Genomic DNA, 22961 nt, shown 5'->3' on the forward strand with positions numbered 1-22961 from the left:
AAGTGTGGAAGCTTGCTTTGAGAGCAAATAAATGCAGGCTGTACCATACATTCTTAGGTGTGACATTTGTTTTTATTGTGTGTGTGACATTGTAATTCGGTCAGCACCAGCAAAGGACTTGGAAGAGCAGTTGAACGGAATGGACAGTGTCTTGAAAGGAGGATATAAGATGAACATCAACAAAAGCAAAACAGGGATAATGGAATGTAGTCAAATTAAGTCGGGTGATGCTGAAGGAATTAAATCAGGAAATGAGACACTTAAAGTAGTAAAGGAGTTTTGCTATTTGGGGATCAAAATAACTGATGACAGTTGTCTTTGGGTTTTTGCTTGTAAGAAGAATCATTATACAACCCTTAATTTTAACTTTATAAAATTTATGAGCAGACTTTCTAGACTGTAGTTGTATGTGAGAATCCTAGCGCTATTATGATAAGAAGAGATAAATCCAACATCCTCTTTCTGGATTCCATTTGCCTCCCACATTGAATTTCCCAACTGGAAAATAACAGGACAGTAGCAGAAAATATTTTCGTTTATACCTCTTAGGTAGATGTGTTCACTCTTCCAGACATTAAAAATGGGTTACCAATTCATTATGTACAGGTTTTAACAATGGATGGCATAAAGGCAGATATAAGAGTACACAGATACACAAGAAATTAGATCAACCCTGCTATTTGAAACAGAATTACCCATTCAACTTCCTACAAACCACTAAAATTAGTCTCTGTAGGAACTCATTAGACCTGCTTCATTGTGTTATGAGAAAGTAAGTTATTAATTACGTTCCTGTGTCCTAGCACACTAATAAGATTTGTAGAAACAGGTAAATTCTCATGTAGCATTACATAATACTGTGCACGTATTACTACTTTGAGTCCACTTAACTGTATTATGGTTATTTCAGCTTATTTTAATGTGTGAAAAAGTATTTAAAGAAGTGCATTTACAGAGAATACAGATGTGTTTACTTGATCTGACCATCCTGGTTTGGATCTTTGAAGGTTTATTCAAATTTCAAATTATTCCATGCAAATGCCACAATAGTTCTTAGTCATGGCCATGGGTGACACATTCCTCTTTAGACACGTGTCCATCTTCACAGGAAATGGTGATGACCATGGCAACATGAGTATGCAATGATAAAATTTCCAACCTTTGCTAGGGTTGATTTACTAGTGTGTGCTGAAAATTAATGTCTCTGAATTTTTTATTCTGTTTGCAATTTTGGTTGAGGTATCACATGTCATGCACCTTATTCTGTCAACTTTCACACTTCACTGACACAAATTGCAACTATAGTGTGTAACATGGTGGCGTTTAACATAACTATGTCGGTGTGTGAGAAACAGCATTCTGTAGTTGAATTTCTAACCGCAGAAGAGTTTGTTCACACATGGTGCACCATCTCCTTCAGCATGACAATGCCAGACCACACAAGTGCACTGCGACATCTGCAACAATTGGATGCCTTGGATTCATTGTCATCCTCCGTACAGTCCCAACTTGGCCCCATCTGATTTTCATCTGTTTCCAAACCTTACCTTGGAGGACTTCACTTTGACAGGGATGAAGCAGTGCAAGCAGAGGTGAGACTGTGGTTCCAACAAAGTCAAACATTCTACAGTGAGAGTATCATCAAACTGGTCTCTCATTGGGTGAAATGTGTTTGTTGCCAGGATGACTACAGTGAAAACTAAAAATGTAGACATGATGAATAAAGATATAGAATGTTAATGAAGTTTGTTTTATTTAATAACCTTAAAGGGCTTTCACATAAAAAAAAAAAAAACTGAGACATTACTTCTCAGCACACCTTCGTACCGCTAACAATAAATGTTTCAGAAGGTACCTTCCAACTGCACGTGTTTTTAACAGAAATTATATAAACACTTCACCTAAACACACAGATGGAAGATATATTTTGAAATGTAGTGCGTGGAATAAATCAACTCCCTACAGTGTTCTTTTCTTGCCCACTATTAATAGTTGCGAAAACAGTAAATTCTTTTGCTGCATTAATTTCTTTATTATTGCATTGAATTTTCATATTAAAAATTCACAGCTCAATATTTTATTATTGTGATTTTTTTCTGCTAATAAGTTCTAGAGGAGGCCTGACTTGTTCTAAGAACTTCTTTCATAGAATAAAAAATAAGCAAACATTATAAAAAGAGAGATTTTATAGAGCACATATTGTTGATGGTGAATTCAATGCACTGCTGTAGACATTTTCAAATTTTATGAGAGTGCTTTTCCAATAATGTACAGAAAAAAAATAAAAGCACATTACAGTCTTTATGTAGTGCCAAATTTTCTCAAGAACAAATGTTTCAATTTGGTTTCATTAACCCATTGCAGCGAAGGATGAACCACCATTCGTTAAATATCGAGCAGAAAGGAACATCATATGATACAATTTTCCAATCTACAATGATGGACATGAGTTACTGTTGTTAGTGTCAGTGAAGTCACCAAAACTTGCACGAGCAAATTTTTTTTTTAACGGAGTTTCACAGTTGGAAAACACAATTTTTCATGTGTGCAATGTCTAGCATGTGATTAAAAGTGTGAAAATTCAATGCAGTTGTTTAGGGGTGTGAAAATTCAATGCAGTTGTTTAGGTAAAGTAACTTAACTTAAATCTTGCTCAAAGACAAGATCCTCGTCATACACTTTGACTGACCAATGCCAGAAGCTAAGTTATTTAGGAAGTGAATCATGACAGAATTGTCAATTTGGAGGAATCTGTAACTGAAAAATGGATGTTATTTTGCTTACTTGTTTGTGCCCATGTATAATAAAAGAAATATAAACAGAAGTTAGTTGAAATGGTACTTTGAAAAATATTCAGAATGATTTACTTCTGTGTTTACCATGAACAAGTTAGAAAGCTTTCCAGAACTTCACAGTTTGTCATATTTATACAATATGTTTTCCCTGAGTGTAAACCTAAAGGAAGATTTTCAACTTTTCTCACTCTTGTGAGTGCCATGCCTTAGAAAAATCCCTTTGAAACTTTACTGGCTAATCTGGATATTTTAGGCAAATTTATTTATCAGATTTACAATGGTGTAGCTGTCACAAGTAGTCATCATTCGGACAACCAGACACCTCTTAAATAGCACTATAGACATGCTCATTATTTTTGAAGTTATGACCATAATCATAACACAGACATAATATTTTTTTTTTACTGACATCAGTAAGATTTTTAGCTACTTCCCATTCCCCAGCTCTTCTAAGTGAACTATGATGTGTCCAACACAAAATGCAGCCTCAAATCAAGAATAATACTAACTGAACACAAAAATAGTCACTTACAGAATACACAGAGAAAATCCAGCTTTCATCTCAACAAACTATTATGATTACAATCATAAGAAGGTGCTATCTAATATTACAACCACCATCATTTTAACTTTGGTTGTCTGTATTTTATCATATCACATCACACACTGATATACTGTACAACTCATTAGACTATTGATTCATGACAGTATAAAAAGATCTAACATTTTAAAACAGCTGTACAAGGTATATGAGATACCATTATTGGCAAAATTTCCATATCATTGCCAAAACTTCCACATTCAGAAAGAGGCTGCATCCCATCAATAAATAGGCACAGAAACATGGAATTCTAAAAATGGCAGCTGTGAAAAAGAGTTATACAATTCTCACTCAGGTTCATGACTGCTTGTACTTCACAAGCCACCTAATCACTGCCCGGTATACAACTTTGAAAGGTTCCCATACATATTGCTACAGAGGTCTCACGAAATACATCCTTCCAGAATGAGATTTTCACTCTGCAGTGGAGTGTTCGCTGCTATGAAACTTCCTGGCAGATTAACACTGTGCACCGACGGACTGAGACTCAAACTCGGGACCTTTGCCTTTTGCAGGCAGGTGCTCTACAGTCTGAGCTATCCAAGCACGACTCACGCTCCATCCTCACAGACTGATTTCTGCCAGTATCTCATCTCCTGCCTTGGAAACTTCACAGAACCTCTACTGCGAACCTTGCACAACTAGCACTCCTAGAGGAAAGGATATTGCGAGGTAAAAATCTCATTCTGGAAACATCGTCCAGGCTGTGGCTAGGCCGTGTCTCCGCAATATCCTGTCTCTCTGGGGTGCCAGTTCTACAAGGTTTGCAGGAGAGCTTCTGTGAAGATTGGAAGGTAGGAGACAAGATACTGGCAGAAATAAGGCTGCGATGATGGGGGGTTGAGTCGTGCTTGGGTAGCTCAGACAGTAGAGCACTTGCCTGCAAAAGACGAAGGTCCTGAGTTCAAGTTTCAGTGCGGCACACAGTTTGAAATATATCCTCCTTGGAATGTGGTAAGATGAAAATAGAGCTTTAAATACTCCAAATGAGTAAAAAGTTTAGAACTCTCACAAGTGCTGTTGTAAAACTAAGATATCTAGTCAAAATAATTTTCAGGAGCCTTTTAGTAAATGAATGTCTTTCTATACCCTGAAGAAATTATATTTTTTTCTGAGGTCTCAGGTGTACAGTGTTCTCCATTGAGAGAAACCTCAAAGTGCACTGTAATCTACTATGAATGAGTCAGTAACAAACTCTTTACACTATTGGGGAGTGGGATAGATTGTTTCATAGAAGCTTATCCATAAAGAATTTTCTATGTTTTTAATTTCTGGCCATGTTTCATTAGCTATTTCTAACCCAGTAGTCTGTCTAACACTGAACCACCACTGCATTTGCTCCATTTGTTTTCCCAATACACATATCAATAATTCACTATTCAGTGCAACAGATAACTCCATTTTTCATCATTTGAAAATGATACTAGTATCGCACATTCAGGGCCATACTGAAACATAGAGCAAACAATGTATTGGAGGGAAATTGTTCACAGTTAATTATAAATGTGTGCTCATGTAATTTCAATATGAGGTACAGCAAAGACCAGGCTTTAGTTGAGCAATGGGTCATGTAATTTCAATACGAGGTAGAGCAAAGACCAGGCTTCAGTTTACCAGTGGGTCACCCAGTGACCTATACTGGCACACAGCTCAGTTTCAATAGATTCTCATCAAGTCTGACTAACATGAAATCTGCAGCATGGCAGAAATATATAGAAGCTTCAGGTAACATATACTAAAAATAACTCACGCGAAACATACTTGGGAAACTCCAAGAAAGAATCTAGGAATATCATTCAGCCCTGTAAACACCATTCCCCCAATGGCTGCCAAGTTAACATTACACTACTAATAAATTGCATTTGCAGTAATTATTACCATATAGAGCCTGTGAGTGGAAAACAAACCTTAATCTATAGTGTTCTAATAAGTGTCCACAGCCATACAGCAATTTGCATGTGTTCTAATACGTGTTCTCAATTTTCTATTGAAATATCTGCTTCCTCCAATTTACTGTCTCGCAAACCAACACACAATATAGGGTGTAAGAAGCTTGCTTTTTTAAAAAAAAACTCAGATAACAGTAATCCTGGAGAGGGTCTCAATCACGAAAACTAGCATAACAATATGTGGAGACATGAATGTCAACACAGAAGATCAGGGCAAAATTAGCAACAGCTTCCTAAACATTTTGAACACTTTCGGTGTGAGAAGAATGGTAAACACTGCAACGATGATTTTAAAAAGTTCAGTTTCAATTTTTGACCACGTACTTATGGGCACTGACAGGGAAAACTGTAAGGTATTTATAAGAGAGCATGGCATTTCAAATTATTACTGTCAGATAATAGAGCTAAAAACATGCTCAAAGAAACTTCCTGGCATATTAAAACTGTGTGCCGGACCGAGACTCGAACTCTGGACCTTTGCCTTTCGCGGGAAAGTGCTCTACCAACTGAGCTACCCAAACACGACTCGCCCCGTCCTCACAGCTTCACTTCTGACAGTATCGACGTCTCCTACCTTCCAAACTTTACAGAAGCTCTCCTGCAGAAGTAAAGCTGTGAGTACCGGGCATGAGTCGTGTTTGGGTAGCTCAGTTGGTACAGCACTTTCCCGCAAAAGGCAAAGGTCTCGAGTTCGAGTTTCGGTCCGGCATACAGTTTTAATCTGCCAGGAAGTTTCATATCAGTGCACACTCTGCTGCAGAGTGAAAATCTCATGCTCAATGAAACCTGTGAAACTGCAGGCCTACAAGAGGATCGTCTCAGATCATAAGGTAGATACTTTTTCTATATACTGGCAAATCTAACCTGAGATGAAATGTATACGGAAAGCAATGTAGATGCTAAGACCTCTAAATTTTGCACATTATTTAAATTAATTTTTGAGGTGACACTTACAAAAGTAGACATTCCTACTGCTGCAGATAGGAAAACAGATGGGTAACTGCAGGTTTTAGAAAGTTCTCACAGACACTCAATTTTCTTAGTTCCTTGCAAGAGCATTGCACTAACCCACATATCCTTAAACACTATCACGGGTATTTAAAAAATATATTATATTTAAAAAACCAAAGAAAAAACCATTCAATGACAAGTTATTATGTAATTCAGTAAATAAAAGCAAAGTGGTGTGGAAGGTTATAAACCATGAAGTTGGAGAGGGCAGACACAGGGATAATAGTACACACATCAAAAATGAGGACAGAATAACAGGAAGTCCGCAGCAATTAGGAATGTTTGTAAATGATTATTTCTCTGGCATTGCAAAGACGGTGCAGAAAAATCTTTCTAAAACACATTTAGCACCCACAAAGGCTTCCACAGCATTCACAATCATGATGTTTCCCTCAACAGATTTTGAAGTTAGGAATACAGCACAACAATAGTCAGCAGGCATAGATGAGGTTCCCGTCTCTGTTCTGAAGGCGTGCATACAACACCCGTTAACAAACACAATAAATGAATCTTTTAGTTCAGGAGTTTTTTCCCAGAATAACTAAAGCAAGCATGGGTGGAGCCATTGCTAAAGAAAGGTAATGCGGAGAGAACTGGAAACTAATAGCCACTTTCACTATTCTCAAAAATAACTGAAACAATCACGAAAGATAGACTGATGAACTATATGAATAAACAAACCATCCTTAATGAAGCACAGTTTAGATTCAGAAGTAGAAGAAGTATAACAACACCCATTGCAGAATTCATGAAGATGGTACCCGATGTTCTCAAAAACAATGATTGTGTTACAGGCAATTTCTTAGACTTGTCCAAGGCTTTTGACACCTCTGACCATAAAATACTATTGAGCAAGCTAGGTATAAGCGGGACAGCGAATGACTGGTTTTAGTCTCACTTCAAAAAGAAGATGCAAAAGGTGAAGAATGTTCAACCATCTGCTGATGATAAATGTTTGGTAAAACAACATTCAGATAAGATACATAAATCACATTCCACATAAGCAAGACATGGAAAAAAAGTTCTCTTTGCTGATGACATCAACATCGTAGTCACTGATAAGACATGAGAACGCCTGTTAGAGAAAGTGGATGAAATGCTAAATGATGTTTACAATTGGGCAGTATGTAATAAATTATTGCACAACAAAACGAAAACAAACAGTATGCATTTGAGCATAAAGAGAGGAACCAACTCTTGTCACATTAAGGATAATAAACACGTAGATTGTGTAGCAAACAACAAAGTTTTTAGGGATGGACATTGATTGTCAGCTATTATAGTATGTACAAGGATACTGGCAAAGATAATGTCATCAACATATTATGTTTTTGGGGTGTTAGCGTCAGGTCGTAACAGCCAATGTTGTGACATATTATGTCTACATATACTCAGTTCTTAGCTATGGGATTCTTTTGTGGGGATCGAAGTCACAAAACAAGGACACAAGTTTTTCCAATTGCAAAAAAGGCCATAATAATAGTAATAATAATAATAATAATAATAATAATAATAATAATAATAATTTTAACTGAAAGTAGCAGTCGGGCCCACTGTAAAGAGTAAAGAGCTACTTAAAAAATTAGGCATCCTTACTGTACCAATTGAGTGTGTACATCAATCTGTGGCGCATATCGGACAAAATATTAATAAATACTGCACTAATAGTTCTATTCCTAATCATGGAACAAGAGCTAGTTTGGAGTTAAATTCAAACAGGAAAAAGAACCAAAAACCCAAAGCAGTGAACCAGGGCATAAAATTGTGTAGCAAATTGCCAAAGGTAGCGGAAAAGATTACTAAAACACATTTGTTTAACAAGGCAGCTAAAATGTTCTTCACAAGTAATGCATATTGCACAATTCAAGATTACTTAGAGGACACAGAGTAGTGGATAGTAATGAATGGTGCCTTGTCACATTTCAATACAGGGTTAGGGTTTACCGCTTTCACAAGGATCATGTGTGAAGCTGTATAAAGCATAACAGTTACGTCTGCCAAATGAGGCAATACAGCTGTTAGGATGCTGACCTCATATTGATGATGATGGAGCTGCTCTGTCCAGCCATTCTGATTAGGGTTTTATGTGGTTTTCCTAGATCCCTATGGCAAATGCCATGATGGTTCCTTAAACTAGGCCACTGTCATTCACCTGTCCTATTCCCATATGCTACCTGCCTATCCTCTTGAAGCATGTTATACGTGCTGTGTGATGTATTTTGCTCTGCTGATTGGCACTGTATTACCTCGACAAACCCTGTATCATTGCGAGATGATCCTTGGATGAATGAACAGAAATAAAAAATAATTTGCAGAGTGACATCAACAATTTGCCAGGGAGAAATCACAAAGGGAATTCCATCACATGAAATAATTGATTACCCACTGCTGTTAAAGTGAATGGCATGTTATTTAATTTGAAATAGGAAGCAAAACCAGTTTTCTGTGAATCATAAAAGTGTTCCAAATACGTAATTAAGACACTGGCCTCTCCCTCAACAAGCCAAAGCCAACAGCGGGTGTTAGAGAGAAAGAGAGAGAGAGAGAGAGAGAGAGAGAGAGAGAAAGAGAGAGAGAGAGAGAGAGAGAGAGAGAGAGAGAGATTTCCTTCTTGTACGGTTATTTATTTAGCTTAACCAGAGTGGAGTGATATGTTTAACAAGAACAGTTGTTCCCCATTAAGGCCAACATATTAATTATTAAAACGACTACAAAAATCTCCAATCCACTCTACTTTTTAAGATGATGTGTGGTTGGTGATGGAAATGTATCTGGGTCTGAAGAGCAATTTATATATCATAAAACAAAGCACTGTGAACTGAACAATTTGGTAAATATCTTAAACTGAGTAACAGTGAAATGGAACTGTCTTTACCGTAGGAATTGTACCTGGTATGCGACAACTCCTACCCCCATGAACCACGGACCTTGCCGTTGGTGGGGAGGCTTGCGTGCCTCAGCGATACAGATGGCCGTATCGTAGGTATCTGTTGAGAGGCCAGACATATGTGTGGTTCCTGAAGAGGGGCAGCATCCTTTTCAGTAGTTGCGGGGGCAACAGTCTGGATGATTGACTGATGTGGCCCTGTAACACTAACCAAAATGGCCTTGCTGTTGTGGTACTGCGAACGGCTGAAAGCAAGGGGAAACTACAGCCGTCATTTTTCCCCGAGGGCATGCAGCTTTACTGTATGATTAAATGATGATGGCTTCCTCTTGGGTAAAATATTCCGGAGGTAAAATAGTCCCCCATTCGGATCTCTGGGCGGGGACTACTCAACAGGACGTCATTATCAGGAGAAAGAAAACTGGCGTTCTACGGATCGGAGCGTGGAATGTCAGTTCCCTTAACAGGCAGGTAGGTTAGAAAATTTAAAAAGGGAAATGGATAGGTTGAAGTTAGATATAGTGGGAATTAGTGAAGTTCGGTGGCCGGAGGAACAAGACTTTTGGTCAGGTGAATACAGGGTTATAAATACAAAATCAAATAGGGGTAATGCAGGAGTCGGTTTAATAATGAATAAAAAAATAGGAGTGCGGGTAAGCTACTACAAACAGCATAGTGAATGCATTATTGTGGCCAAGATAGACACGAAGCCCATGCCTACAACAGTAGTACAAGTTTATATGCCAACTAGCTCTGCAAATGATGATGAAATTGATGAACTGTATGACGAGATAAAAGAAATTATTCAGGTAGTGAAGGGAGACGAAAATTTAATAGTCATGGGTGACCGGAATTCGAGAGTAGGATAAGGGAGGGAAGGAAACATAGTGGGTAAATATGGATTGGGTGAGAGAAATGAAAGAGGAAGCCGTCTGGTAGAATTTTGCACAGAGCATAACTTAATCATAGCTAACACTTGGTTCAAGAATCATGAAAGAAGGTATATACATGGAAGAATCCTGGAGATACTAGTAGGTATCAGATAGATCATATAATGGTAAGACAGAGATTTAGGAACCAGGTTTTAAATTGTTAGACATTTCCAGGGGCAGACGTGGACTCTGACCACAATCTATTGGTTATGAACTTTAGATTAAAACTGAAGAAACTGGTAAAAGGTGGGAATTTAAGGAGATGGGACCTGGATAAACTGAAAGAACCAGAGGCTGTACAGAGTTTCAGGGAGAGCATAAGGGAACAATTGATAGGAAGGAAAGAAATACAGTAGAAGAAGAATGGGTAGCTCTGAGGGATGAAGTAGTGAAGGCAGCCGAGGATCAAGTAGGTAAAAAGACGAGGGCTAGTAGAAACCCTTGGGTAACAGAAGAAATATTGAATTTAATTGATGAAAGGAGAAAATATAAAAACGCACTAAATGAAGCAGGCAAAAGGGAATACAAACATCTCAAAAATGAGATCGACAGGAAGTGCAAAATGGCTAAGCAGGAATGGCTAGAGGACAAATGTAAGGATGTAGAGGCTTATCTCACTAGGGGTATGATAGATACTGCCTACAGGAAAATTAAAGAGACCTTTGGAGAAAAGAGAGCCTCTTGTATGAATATCAAGAGCTCAGATGGAAACCCAGTTCTAAGCAAAGAAGGGAAAGCAGAAAGGTGGAAGGAGTATATAGAGGGTCTATACAAGGGCGATGTACTCGAGGACAATATTATGGAAATGGAAGAGGATGTAGATGAAGACAAAATAGGAGATACAATACTGCGTGAAGAGTTTGACAGAGCACTGAAAGACCTGAGTCGAAACAAGGCCCCGGGAGTAGACAACATTTCATTGGAACTACTGACGGCCTTGGGAGAGCCAGTCCTGACAAAACTCTACCATCTGGTGAGCAAGATGTATGAGACAGGCGAAGTACCCTCAGACTTCAAGAAGAATATAATAATTCCGACCCCAAAGAAAGCGGGTGTTGACAGATGTGAAAATTACCAAACTGTCAGTTTGATAAGTCACAGCTGCAAAATACTAACGCGAATTCTTTACAGACGAATGGAAAAACTGGTAGAAGCCGACCTCGGCGAAGATTAGTTTGGATTCTGCAGAAATGTTGGAACACGTGAGACAATTCTGACCCTACGACTTATCTTAGAAAATAGATTAAGGAAAGCCAAACCTACATTTCTAGCATTTGTGCACTTAGAGAAAGCTTTTGACAATGTTGACTGGAATACTCTCTTTCAAATTCTAAAGGTGGCAGAGGTAAAATACAGGGAGCAAAAGGCTATTTACAATTTGTACAGAAACCAGATGGCAGTTATAAGAGCCGAGGGGCATGAAAGGGAGGTAGCGGTTGGGAAGGGAGTGAGACAGGGTTGTAGCCTCTCACCGTTGTTATTCAATCTGTATATTGAGCAAGCAGTAAAAGCAACAAAAGAAAAATTCTGAGTAGGTATTAAAGTCCATGGAGCAGAAATAAAAACGCTGAGGTTCGCAGATGACATTGTAATTCTGTAAGAGACAGCAAAGGACTTGGAAGAGCAGTTGAATGGAATGGACAGTGTCTTGAGAGGAGGATATAAGATGAACATCAACAAAAGCAAAACGAGGATAATGGAATGTAGTCGAATTAAGTCGGGTGATGCTGAGGGAATTAGATTAGGAAATGAGTCACTTAAAGTAGTAAAGGAGTTTGCTATTTGGGGAGCAAAATAACTGATGATGGTCGAAGTAGAGAGGATATAAAATGTTGACTGGCAATGGCAAGGAAAGCGTTTCTGAAGAAACGAAATTTGTTAACATCGAGTATAGATTTAAGTGTCAGGATGTCGTTTCTGAAAGTATTTGTATGGAGTGTAGCCATGTATGGAAGTGAAACATGGACAATAAATAGTTTGGACAAGAAGAGAATGGAAGCTTTCGAAATGTGGTGCTACAGAAGAATGCTGAAGATTAGATGGTTAGATCACATAACTAATGAGGAGGTATTGAATAGAATTGGTGAGAAGAGGAGTTTTTGGCACAACTTGACTAGAAGAAGGGATTGGTTGGTAGGACATGTTGTGAGGCGTCAAGGGATCACCAATTTAGTATTTGAGGGCAGCTTGGAGGGTAAAAACCATAGAGGGAGACCAAGAGAGGAATACACTAAGCAGATTCAGAAGGATGTAGGCTGCAATACGTACTGGGGGATGAAGCAGCTAGCACAGGATAGAGTAGCATGGAGAGCTGCATCAAACCAGTCTCAGGACTGAAGACAACAACAACAACAACATGAGACAACTATACTACATTTCCAAAATATTTATGAAGGGTTAGTATATCAGACTCCAGGATAAGAAGGACCTACCTGTTGGCAACAGTTACCTACCCTTCCTTTTTGAACTTCTCACGAGCTATCCCACTTTCCTCAGGGGCCAGAGACAGTAGTTATGTGCCTGCAAGTTGTGCCTGTGTGAATGTGTGCATGTTTTCTAATTCAGAAGAACACCTTTTGGCCAAAAGCTTAAAAATATAGCAGGTCTTCTCATTGTGCCTGCCTGTAGCTCAGTGTCCCCTCTCTATGGGGAATAGCAACCTATCCTTTTCATAATATTGCCATCTTTATGAAAGAATGCCTTCATTGCTGAAAAACAGGCTGTAAGAATAATATGTGGTGCTCACCCATGATTATCCTGTAGACATCTGTTTAAGGACTGCTGCTTCAGGATATAGTTATTCTCTCATGAAATTTGTTGTAAATAATACACTGCAGTTGAAAAGAAGCAATGATATACACAATTACTGTACCAGAACAAAAATGACATTCAATACACCACATTAAGGCTATCTTTAGTACAGAAAGGGTTGTACAATGCTGCACCCAAAATTTTTTATCATTTACCCAGTGATGTAAAATGTGTGCGACACACAACAAAGTTTAATTTGAAAATAAATGAAAAAGTTTCACCTTGTTAATTCCTCCTATTCTGTGAAATAATATCTGCTATTGTAATCTGTAAAAGCTGGTGATTACTCCCATCTCTAAGTCATCTTTTTATTATTTTGGAAAGAAAAGAAAGACTGTTGTCAATGATCAGGTCTATTTAGAAAATACTTAATGATATGAATATGGAAGACTCAGTCCACATCATTACTAATTATTGTGCAAATGACCCATGGAAAATTAAACTAACTAGCTCTCACCCCTTGAAGGAAAGTACTAGGCAGCAATTCTCTCTCATAATTTTACAGTATATATTCTTGGGTGGTTCTCTCTTCTAATGTAATACTTCATTTCCACTTTTTTTTATATATAAATTACTTTATAATGATATACAGACTCCTGTGGAAAACCTGATGACTGTACTGCGTAAATTCTAGCTTGTTCCCAATAGTTTCAATCGCTTAGCCTGCATGATGGGGATATGATCACAACACACAACATAAAGCAACTGTTATGTACTGTGGGATACGATACGTTTAGGGGATAGATTTACAAAAAAATTATTTGTCTTAATATTTATGAGAGAGGGTCATGCCAAGGCATACCACTGCAGAGGGAAAGATTTGCTTGGGCATCAATCATCTCAATCTGGAACACCCTATATTAATTAATTCAGCACTTCAAGAATACCACAAAGTTGTAAACTCTTGTTCTTTACAAAAACTGGGTCTCAGCATTATTTTCTTTCCCCAAACAATGGAGAAGATAGGAGATGATTGCAGTAGAAATTACATTTTAGTGAATCCAAATTAAAGAATGGTGTTTTACACTGACGTGTTGATACACAAGCTGTCAAGAATAAACTTCTCAGTATCCTGCAGGTGACAAGAAATTAGCACGGAAAACTATCCACCAACTTCATTTGAAATACAAATACAGGAAACTATAGACAGCAATAAATGATCTTCTATACTACTGTGAGACACATAAGTGGCAGTTTCTTTTCGTTATGCTTCATAAATTTTCACTAAGACGACTTCTCAGAAAACCGTGGTGCTGTAAATGACAAACATGGGGAATTTTTCCACTATCAATCTCAACAGAAGGAAGAATGCGAGTTTAAAATACCACTGATGATAAGGACGTTAGATATGGAGCAAACATTTCGATCTAGGATGAAAATAGTTGAGTCCTTTTAAAATGACATTTGTCATAGGAAACCTAGGGAAACCACAAAAAACTTCTGTAAGGATGGCTTAACACGAATTTGAAATGCAATCCAATCAAATATGGATGCAGCATCCCACCAAGTAATGTTGAAACTCGGAAGGAAGGCACAATGAATAGTGGATATCAGTGTTAACCAATATATGATGGATATGCATCGGTGAATTAGCAACAACATTAATCTGATAGTAGCCTAACTAAATGTGCCTCCAATGAATTTGCTCTGAAGTAGAAGGGTAAGAGAAACACATCTTTTTTTTTAAGAATAAGTCTGTAAGTGTGGACCACCTAATAAAAGCTAGAGCTGAACTCTCACCTTAATGAGCATTGCAGTGTTCAGTGTGCTAGTGAGTATAAAGATTATCTGTTTGTTAGATGTTTCTTAGTAATTCACAAACAAGAAAAGCAAAAAATGCAACAAAAAAATGAAATTTGATCGAGCTGCAAGATAAATTTTAAAGTCAACTCACATTCACAAAAAGTTAGGCCAACTTTGGATACAACAGCTACTCAGTCCTGTTGCATATCTCTCTAACTGCTCCATTCCCCCCTCCCCTCTTCCTCACTAATGGTAATGTGTAGTGCCACTACTTGTCAAAATTTCAAGGCTGGAAGAATGATGAAGGAATTATTCATGTAGTGGACAATGAATATTTATATGGGAGAAACGTATACAAGGAATAAACATTCATTTTCCATAGAAGAATGTTGGCACCATATCCTCAAAATCACATTCCTGCCATTGTCACAATGGGCATGTAAATGTGACTAACTTTACAGATGTTAGATTGGAAAATCACTTTTTGCCCTTTTTTGCCAGCTTCACATTTCTGTCACCCAAAAGAGATCCTCTGTGAATATCTTAATATATCACACATCACTAATAAATGAAAAATTGTTGAGAGTCATTAAATTAGAGAATTTAGGATAAACTGAGGCAATAGTTTAATTTGGGTGTTCTCTCAGCGAGCTTTACAGTATACTATGCCTGATTAGTAAACTAGCCAACAAGCATGATGACATAATGTAACTTAAAGCTCATTGGACATTTCATTCTGCAGATACTGTATGCAGTACCAAGAACTAATCCCTCTCACCCTCAATCATTCATAGCATATTTTGAGACAAAAAAAATGCTTATGCCCAGGAAGTCAGATAAGCTTGTGACAAAATTGTAGTTCGGAGGAGAGAGACCCCCTATTTGAATTAGTTAAAATTAGACTTCAGAAGCATAAGCTATTTCAATTCTTAAAGACTAGTGATGATAGGTGGAAACCTATATATCAGGTTCTGTATGGCCTTTCACGTGTCATCAATAAATAAGATGTAATGTAAAACGAAACCACAATTTTCTGGAATAACTGAAATGCCAGTCCTACAATCAAATAATCAGAAACTAGACAACATCGTTATGGCAGTGATGTGCAAGAGAGGGCTGTGTAACTGTGGAGAAAAAATTGATAAGGATGAATAATAACAGGCAGTATCTAAGTCTAGCATCATAACAGGTAACAACCAATGCAAAGAATAGTAAAGAACACATCAGCATGATATTCAAGTAAAGGGGAAAAAAATCAGTATGTTTATTAGTTTCACATACTTTTGATCAACGTTAGCACATTAACCTGTCCCTACAACTGACTAGTGTATTTTTATAAGCTGGAGCTTGGCCTACTGGTTAAATTGTGTGACACCCTAAAAAATTAAATTCACAGAATATAGAATTATGACCGTAACTTCTATGCATATACATGATACAGTTAAGACATATTTAAACAAACTTATTTTTCTTTTTACATGCCAAGTAATATCACTACATAGGGAAAGATTGATTTGGGCATCGATCGTATCAATCAGGAACACACAACATAATTAATGCAGCACTCCTAGAACACAAATTATACACCAATGCTAAACAGTGATTGAAACAATTATAGCACAAGAATAAAAGATGACTATTACATCAATTGTACCAAACTACAACTTGCCAATAAAGTTTCTACTAGAGCAGGGTGCTTACTATACAACAGATTAGCAAACAGTTTAAAAAAATATTAACACACTAGCAGGTTTAAAAACCAAAGAAAGAATGTGCTTCAAAAGAGCATGATTGTAAAGTGTTAAATAATGTTATAACGCCAGGCACCATTCCAAAAAAATTAGATTTTGCAGTACTAAACCAATATCTTCAGGACTGTGCTTCATATATTATGTCATTCATTGCAGCAGAAACTGTAATTGGTTGCCAATATGTTGTAAATTAAAATTAATATTAAGAAATGGCTTTGCCTACGTTTTCATTAATTATTTTACATATATGGGTAAGTCTATTGTAAAATAATATATGTGCGCAAACTGTAATTTACACAGCTGATAAAATTTTAAATGCTTAATGATGTATCCAATACCGCTCCAAACAACGATCAAGGATGGGTGAATAAATAAATAAATAAATAAATAAATAAACGTAAATTTTAATTTCCTTTATTACTGTTATTGCTACGACAAGAAAACATCGTCTTTCCAACTTTAAATAGATGCTGGACAATATGGTAATCAAGCGTCAACTGCGCCGGTGAAAAGAAGAAATAAAGCAAAATAATTTTTTCGTGGTATTACAGAACTCACGACCAACGTCATTTTCGTGAGTGTGAAAGACACAAGACAGGAACGACAATTAATGTCTAACAAATAAGAGGAACAAAGCATTAATGAGTTAACCCACGTCCAAACAGAATTTCATGGGTACGACGAACACTTAACATTCTTATTTTTTAACAGTAATAATACTCGCACTTTTTTCAGTTTCCTTCACAGTTTTACGAAAAACGAAGATCCCGCATACAGGAAACGAGCTTTCAAAGCTACAGCTTACTAAACTGATACAAAACCACAAACAACTGCATTTAAAGCAGCCATACTACGTATTTACATTCAGCAAAGCGTCATTCAAACGTTGCAAATCCAGCGACAGTCAAGGCAACGTATACCCGAAGCTACGCCTACAACACAAAACCGTGAAGATTTGTTAATAGGATTTTTCCAGTGTTCGGAACGGAGCTATTTTGATGCAAACCATTAGCCACCAGATCCCCAAACACAGATTTATTTAGTTCCATTAAAAAGAAAAAAAAAACATTAGCAATGTAAAATAACCTTCGGGTAATGGTGGCCATTACAAAATGCACGCACGTACATACACACATTACACACACAGTCTTGAAATATGTGTTAAATGTGTTCGTACAAAACATACCATACTATTACGGAACTGGTTTCCTTACTCACATTTAACATTTTATGAACGTATTCAACAATGATCAGCCCAAAACCTGATTTTCACGTACGTTAACATAACATAAATCCTCAAAAAAAATTAAATGTTAACTTTTCTTACCTACGTATTTCTTCAACTGCGACGAATCCCTTGTTTAAGTGCAACTAATTATAGCATTATTTCAATGATATGAAATACCATCATCACGGCTCGCTCTAACATAAATGTCGCCTGCCCTCGACACGATCTTTGCCGAGAAGTAATGTTCAGCAAACAGAGAGTTCAACTGTGTGGAAATCAGCAAAGAAGAAAAACCTAAGGTACTAAAATAGTGCCCAGTTTTGAGGAGAGTTTTAGATCCCTTTACAAGACGAAACAGACCATTATCTTATCGAAATTAAGAAAGTTTTCACTAGCTTTTTTTTTTTTATTTGTACGCATCCTCTTTAGGAGCACTACATTATTTATCAAATCCGTCATTCGGGTACTCTCTGGACTATTCAATCAAATCCTGTGATGGTTCGATCTCTTTACGTATTTATGCAAAGGGGAGAAAATGGGAGGTACGAATCTTGAAAAATAGGGAGGACATTACTTCCAAACAAAGAAGGGTGGTTGGAAAAGAGTAGGGAAATGAAATGTTATGTATACACATTTAAACTGACGAAGATAAATCCTTAACAAGCTGTAACATACATACATACATACATTAATCCTTGTTCCATTGATCACGAATACGACATTTCGAAATGATATGGAACGTGTCACTTTAACATAAGTTTGCTTTGCACAAAATAACTAATTATTTTTTTACAGTTACTGCAACATATATAAGAATTAATCTATTGAGAAGAAGGAGTTGTCATTCAGAAGTTCTTTTAATAAGCTTTTAAATGTTGGTTGGCTATCTGTCAGACTTTGTGGCAGCATAATTCACCCCTTTCTGTGCCAAAGTGAGATTTAATCCAACATAGTGAATATAATCCTTTCTTCTAGTGTTGTAGCTATGCACTTCACTGTTATTTTTGAATGGGGATGGGATATTAATGATAAATTTCATAAGTGAATATATATATTGCGAAGGTACTGTGAATATCCCGAGTTCCTAAAATAAATGTCTGCAAGGTGCTCTTGGGTGGGCTCCAGCAATTATTCTGATTACACACTTTTCTGCAATGAATACTTTCTCTCTTAATGACGAATTGCCCCAAAATATGATGCCATATGAAAGCAATGAATGAAAATAGGCATAGTAGGCTAATTTACTGATACGTCTATCAGCAAAATTTGCAATAACCCTAATTGCATAAGTAGCTGAATCTAACTGTTTCAGCAGATCATCGATATGTTTCTCCCAATTCAATTTCTCATCAATGCACACACCCAGAAATTCTGAATATTCTGCCTTACCAACAGAATTCCGTTCATAGTATATATTCATCAATGGTTTTAATGCTATTTACTGTACAGAATTGTATAAACTGTGTTTTCTCAAAATTTAGTGAGAGCCCATTTGCAGTGAACCAGTTAATAATTTTCTGAACGACATTATTTGCAATTTCCTCAGCTGATTCTTGCTTGTTGGGTGTGATTACTATACTTGTATCATCAGCAAAAATAACCAGCTTTGCAGCTTCATGAATATAGAGTGGCAAGTCGTTAATATATATTAAGAACAATATGGGACCCAAAACTGAACCCTGTGTGACACCATTCTTGATACTTCCCCAGTTAGAGGACTCTGCTGGTTTTTGAAGACTATCTGTACTGTTAATCTCTTTCTTCTGCATTCTTCCAGTTAAGTAGGAATGAAACCATTTGTGCACTGTCCCACTCATACCACAATACTTAAGCTTATCTAGAAGAATTTCATGATTCACACAATCAAAAGCCTTTGAGAGATCACAAAATATCCCAATGGGTGACGTTCAGTTAAAATAGTGCACATTAAATACAATCTGAATTATTAGACAAGACTCACTTTTTGTCACATTGTACATAGCTACAAGGCACAGGAATCTAAGGCTCCAAACTGACAATAAACCCAGAACGCTACACACAGATATCATGGTTACAATGTGAATTCACGTGTTCATATATAGTGACATTCCAATAATATTAATTAAAGAAAGAGCTAAACATTTAAGTAATGATGCCACTATGTTTAATAAGGAGTGTACAGCATATTTACTATTTGCGTTAACACGACATCGATGGAATAGAAATGGGAAGAAGCTATGGCAGTCTAAATTCTAAGGGTTCTGAAATCCTGTACCATTGTGGCAGAGGTGAGGCCACACACACATGTCAGAACACCTGCAGCAGGGCTCAGATCATCCACAGCAGAGGCCATATCACCTACAGGACAGGCAGGGACATCTCTAGCAGCAGACATTACATTGGCAGCAGAGGATCCTGGAGAAGGCAGCGGACGATCCTCCCTAATTAGCAGAGGAACCTTCATCAGTAGTGGAGGAGGACCGTGCATCAGTACCAGAGTATACTTCATTGGCAGCAGAGGGCAGTTCACCAGTAGTGTGGGAGACACTTCACTGCAGGCTTCTCTGGCAGCTAGCATTCAGACACTAGCAATAGTAGGAGGATACCTTTTGCTGGTAGCAGTCGGTCCACTCACACCAGTAACTGCTGCAGAGAGCATTTCAATACAGCCAAAAGAAAGACAAACAAGGTGCAAAAAACCCATAGTGCTCAAAAGTTTTTGGTACCCCACCTCAAAACAACATCAGCTGTTTGACAGCAAAGTTTGAGTGCAGCTGTACCAGTCTATATCCTAGAGGTTTCCATATTTTAAGCAATAATATCCAGAGTCTGCGAACTAAATCTCTTGAACTTGAAGTTGCAGTTCATGAAGCAAATACTTGCTGTATGTTTACGGTGGAACACTGATGATTATTTAGCCAGTCATATTTTTAGGAAGGATACAAAGTGTGGTAGAGTTTGTATTATTCATAAATCTAATGTGGAAGAGGAAATGAAGTGTGAGACAGCAACATTGAGTACTGAAAAACATTTTGAAGCTTCTGCCATTCAGTTTCATGGGCAACTGATTTACATAATAATTAATTCAGTACATAGGGCACCTAGTGGGTATGTAGACTCCATCATTACCAAACGGGGGCCTCAGCTGGACATTATGTTTACTGAAAAAACCGCTATAAATGTCTGTGGGGACTTTAATATAAACCTTGTTAATGATTCTTCATCAAGAAAGCTGTTTCTTAATTAACTGCAGACTGTCAACGAGTTTCCTCTTATAAGTCCACCTGCTTAGTTTAGTTGTTACATTCTTGCCTCCCAGGCAGGGAGCCCAGTTTAGATTTGTGGCCAGGTTACAGATTTTCTCCACTTGTGTACTGGATGTTGTGTTGCCCTCATCATCATTAATCATCACCGACATGCAAGTCACCCAGTGTGGCGTCACCTGAAATAAGACTTGCAACCCAGTGGCCAAACTTCCATAAGAATAACAGATGGAACAACACGTTTTCAAATATGGACACCACAGAGAGAGAAATTATTAATGCTGACATAAGGCTATCTGATCATAATGCTCTCATCCTTAAAAAGCCAGCAGTAACCCATGAAGGAAATGACTATACTTTTTTCTAAAACAACAGAAGTGATTTTTCTGCAGAAAATTTCTTAAGCTTTGTCGTTAATCTGAGTAATGAGTCCTGTTTAGACATTTTTTACACTTATGTACTAACGATTGTTTTTAAACATTCATGTCAAATTTGAATTGTGTTTTCCAAAGGAACTGACTAGATTCCATTCATGCTGGATTACTAAATCTAGTTTAAAAACGTTCATTTGTCAAATGAAAAGAGCCAGAGCTCCACTTTATAAAATAGATAAAGACTTATAACCAATATATCACAGGTAACTGAAAAGCCAAAACTACTTAGAAACAATAGTGTAGTAAGGATGTTGGGCAATAAATCAAAATCTGTACAAGATATTGCACCAAGTGAAAGAGGTGAGATACATGAAGAACAGGAATTAACACTTACAAACGTTGATAATATCAAAATTGGCAAAACAGAGCAGCCAGATAACGTAAATGATTGCTTAACAAATGCTTTCCACACACTTAGCTTAAATTTCTGAAATCAGGACAAACTTAGAAATCGTACTCCTGCATACAGCGTGAGGTTAGTTCCAGCTTGTTAACATGAAGTAGTAACAGTGATTAAAAGACAGAACTGCAAAATGTCAGTGGTTGTGGATGATGTACCAGTGACATAATCGGTACTCCTTCACAAATTGCAGAGCCCTTTGCTCACAACTGTTAATTCATCATTCAGTTAGCGAATGTTTCCTAACAGAGCAAAAATATCGAAAGCGATACCTTTACTCAAGAGTGGTAGTAGGCATAAGATTGGAAGTTATCGACTCATTTCACTCCTCTCAGCATTCTCTAAAGTAACTGAAACGATCACAGTCTTCTGAATAATTATCACCATGTCTTTCGAATGGGTAGAAGCATAGAAAGAGTGGTAATAGTTTACATAGACGACCAGCTAGAAACATGGATAACAACAATATTGTTGTAGGAGTTAATTTAGAGCTTTCTAAATCTTTCGGCACTGTTAGTCATGAAATTATTTGGGATAAACTGGAAACAATGGGGATAAATTGGATATAAAACAAGTGGTTTCAGTCATATTTGCAAAATAGATCACTGGTTAGGGAGCTCACATCTACTGATTCTAATCATAAAATCAGGTTAGTATCTGAAACAAACAAAGTCGAAATAGGTGTACCACAGTCTTGTATGTTAGGTCCCCTTTTGTTCTTTATTTATTTAAATGATATACACATTTCAGAAACTGCAGCCAAGATCATATTGTTTGCAACTGAAGCTAGTGGAATAGTAAGCAATGTTAAGGAATCTCTGTCCATAATAAACGATCAAGTCCTCAAGTTCTTGCATTCAGTGTTAAAAGACCGACCATAATGCTAAGAAAACAAATTATATTCAATTTGTAAAGATGAATCAAAATCAAGATCTCCAACTAGTACTGGGTAGAAATTGGCATGATGCACAAAATTTTTAGGGATACATGTTCATCAAGATTTAAACTCCAAAGATCATGTTACTAAACTCATGCTTGTTTTGCTTTGAGAATTATTTCTAAAGTTTGCATCTCACATGGAGCTATAGTAGCTTATTTTCGCTGTTTACAGTCCTTTGTAATTCATGGAATAGTTTTTGGGGTAAAATCGATGATCAATTCAACGAAATTTTTACAT

At 37.1% G+C, this 22961-nt stretch overlaps 2 protein-coding genes across 6 annotated transcripts in view; both read right to left on the bottom strand.

Annotated features, from left to right (window-relative positions):
- The window catches only part of LOC126469971 (uncharacterized), a 382949-nt gene that overhangs the window by 191451 nt on the left and 168537 nt on the right, over positions 1-22961 (bottom strand). Inside the window, exon 1 of one of the 3 annotated variants that reach the window (XM_050097411.1) lies at positions 17808-17941. The exons of 1 other annotated variant lie outside the window; for it this stretch is intronic. The gene's annotated coding sequence lies outside the window, so the exon portion shown is untranslated. Of the gene's footprint in view, positions 1-6711; positions 6834-17807; positions 17942-22961 lie in introns of those variants that run through there. One more of the 3 variants, XM_050097410.1, reaches the window with a different exon arrangement.
- LOC126469972 (serine-rich adhesin for platelets-like) overlaps positions 1-22961 on the bottom strand; it is a 217044-nt gene that overhangs the window by 25982 nt on the left and 168101 nt on the right. Inside the window, exons 1-2 of one of the 3 annotated variants that reach the window (XM_050097413.1) lie at positions 17343-17514; positions 9246-9449 (exon numbers count right to left, since the gene is read on the bottom strand). The exons of 1 other annotated variant lie outside the window; for it this stretch is intronic. The gene's annotated coding sequence lies outside the window, so the exon portion shown is untranslated. Of the gene's footprint in view, positions 1-9245; positions 9450-17342; positions 17515-22961 lie in introns of those variants that run through there. One more of the 3 variants, XM_050097414.1, reaches the window with a different exon arrangement.

Source organism: Schistocerca serialis, chromosome 3 (assembly GCF_023864345.2).
Source record: "Schistocerca serialis cubense isolate TAMUIC-IGC-003099 chromosome 3, iqSchSeri2.2, whole genome shotgun sequence".
NCBI classification, from domain to species: Eukaryota; Metazoa; Arthropoda; class Insecta; order Orthoptera; family Acrididae; genus Schistocerca; species Schistocerca serialis.